This window comes from Ailuropoda melanoleuca, chromosome 11, assembly GCF_002007445.2.
Source record: "Ailuropoda melanoleuca isolate Jingjing chromosome 11, ASM200744v2, whole genome shotgun sequence".
In the NCBI taxonomy this organism is placed as follows: Eukaryota; Metazoa; Chordata; class Mammalia; order Carnivora; family Ursidae; genus Ailuropoda; species Ailuropoda melanoleuca.
In genome coordinates, this window is record NC_048228.1 from 90711633 (window position 1) to 90714615 (window position 2983).

Here is a 2983-nt window from a genome sequence, read left to right on the forward strand (position 1 = left end):
CAGTACATTACTTAGGTGCTATCTGGAAATCTAAATTAACGAAAAGCTCCAATTCTGACTACATGGTGCCCAGAGGGAGGCACTGGGGTCCCTAGAGTCACTTCCACTGGGCTCCAATGTTGGGTCGAGGTCCTGTAGGGGTCTGCTATCAAGAAGAGGTGGGACGGTGTTATTTACCAAATCAACAAGTTCATATGTAAATGAAGGCCTCTGGGGTGGCCCCAAACAGAATATTCTCCAAAAGATCAAAAATGACGTTGGCAACATCCTTCAGACAGTCTGGCCTGGCACACTTTTGCAGCAGATTGGCTCCAAAAAGCCCATCCCATCTCCTTCGGGGTTAGGCAGGCAGACTATGCAGGCCTTTGCTCAAAGCTGGAGCAATTGGTTCTGAACTGCAGGAACGGTACAGGGAAATAGGTTCTCTAGAGACTGGGTCCTGAATGGACAAAGACTTACTCTCAGCTCTACATAATCTCCCCGGCTGTCCCCGCCAGGTGTCGCGGGCCTGCTCAGCAGGTGTGGGCCAGGCATCTCCGAGCCGTATCTGGCTCCTCCACCCTCTGCTCCTCCCACACACACCCCACCTTTCCCTCACTGGCCTGGGAAGTGGACACCATGTCCCACCCCTTCGCATCCAGGTGACAGCCAGCACCCAGCCAACATGGGTTGGGCCCCGATCCCTCAGTTGTCCTTCTATAAGTATGGAAGGTGGGGCAACATGGTGGAACAGAAGCCAGGCTCCGGACTCAGGGTCTGGGTTTGAGTCCTGGCCTAGCCTTCCAGCAGCTCAGGTCCCGGTGTGCAAGCTAACATCCCTACACCTGCCTTCGCTTTCCCATCTGTGAAATGGACAGAATGACAATACTATTAGCAAACCCTCACACATGCCTACTCCTAGCAGACACAGTTCCGAGCACTCCACATATGTCAGCCAGCTTCACACGGCAACAGAAATCATTAGCTCCCTTCTTCTTCTCCTCCCTACCTCGCCGTGACCAGTAAACAAACTCATACCCGTGAACGGACTGACAGGGTTCCCGGCCCACAACACTCCATAAATCTTTAGCTATGATTGTGTGGGATGACATTAAACGTCACACAGATACACTTTTTAAAGTTCAGAGTGTGCATTTATAAAAATAAATGTATATTAGAAAGAAACAATACGCTTTGCCTGTAATTTCATTGAGACCATTGCCTAAGTTGAAGATAGGGATGATATTTAAGTGCAAATACAGAGTCAATTTTAAGAAAGATTAAGTAAACAGCAGCCTAGACATGAAAGGGACTCAGGAAAAATCACTAAGGTAGAACACAAATGCCCAAACATTGGGAAATACGGCTTTAGACCTCAAACAGTGCCCGTTTCTAGCAGCCATCTCCCCTGCTCTTTCTTCCAAATGCCCACTTCTCCCGGCTTCAGCAGTCCAGAAAGACGCTGGCTGGATGCATCCCATTCCCTGAAACCAGCCCAACCTTTTCAGCTCAGGCGTTTCCTGGGTCAAGGCCATATCCTCAGGGAAAAGGCAAAGGGTGTGTTTCCCACACCCTAATCTAAAAGCGAGCTGGAGGGAGCTCCTCCAAGACCACACCTGTCAGGGTGCACGATAAGTGCTTGGGTCAGGATCCCAGAGGAGGAGACGTCGCCTGTCCCGTGAACGACAGGACCCCGCACAGCCAGAAGCCCTAAATGTCCCTCTGGTCCCTTAAGTTCATTGCCCACTTAACCATTACCAAGCCCCTTCTTGAGGAATTTGGAAAGCCCTTGAGCTGTTGGCTGGAGCCCTTGGAGACAGAGGGAAGGGGTTGGCGGGGCCGCTGCACCTGCCCTTGAAAATATTTACAAATAGGTAACTCTTTAGCTTTCAACAAGCTCTTGAATCATGAGGAAGTTGTTGAGGCTCTGGTAGGTCTATAAAGCCTTGGTCCAGGGTTTTCTTGGCCCCCGCAATAGAGCACGTGGGAGTCCCCGGCAACACATGCTTCTCCCCGCGGCGTTCCTGGAAGCCAGGCTAGGCGGCTGGCTTTGCACGGAGCCGAGCCTCACCTCACACCACCAAGGCTGCTGGCCTTCCAACAGCATTCCATATCACCGTCGCAGACCTGGTGTCATTCCCAGGGGAAAACACATATAGAAAAAGCAGAAATAACTTCCCTTTGAAGGGTTGCAAACCTTGAGCCACCAAACACTATCATTCCCAGACTCTTGGGCCTGCAGTCTCGCCTTGCTTGGTTATTGCTGTCACTCGTTCCAGGGGCTCTCAGGGGGACCCCAAAAGCAATCACCCCGCCTCCATGAATCCCTGCTGCCTCTAGGTTCAGGCTCTTTTCTTGGCCGCTTGCAAGGTACCGAAGACTCTGCTAAGTGCTTTTCGAGCATCATCTCATGCAAACCTTATGGTGACCTTGGAGTCTGGGTTTATTTTGTCCTGTTATAGGAAATCACTCAACAACAGTCCGGAGTCGAAGTTCAGGCCTGGTGCAATGGTTCCACCGGTCATCACCCTTCTTCCCTCCTTGCCCTCCTTCTCCCCGCAAACAGACATTCTAAGAACTTAAGCAACTTGCCGCAAATCACAAAGCCAGTTAAAAGAAGGAATGGGATTTGAAGTCAAGATTGTCTGCCTCCAAAACTCTTGGTGCCACAACGATAGAATCTCTCTGTGGATGGAATACGCCAGCTCAGCCTCAGGGGGCCAGCGGTACTTCTGCTATACCCCCTGCCTGAGTCCCCAACACAGGGGGGGCTCGGACCCCTAACACGCAGCCAGGTGGGTGCGGAGGAAAAGGTTCTAGAACCCTCATCTCCTGGGCATCAGCTCACAGCCTCTGCCTGATGTGGCTTCTGGTCCTTCCAGCCCCTAGAGACCTGCCCGCTCAGGATCTCAAACTCCGGACCCTCCGCAAGCAGGGCTGCCAGATTTGGAGAAAAACAAAACAAAACAAATCGGAACTCCCCATTCGCTACAGGTGGGGTAGC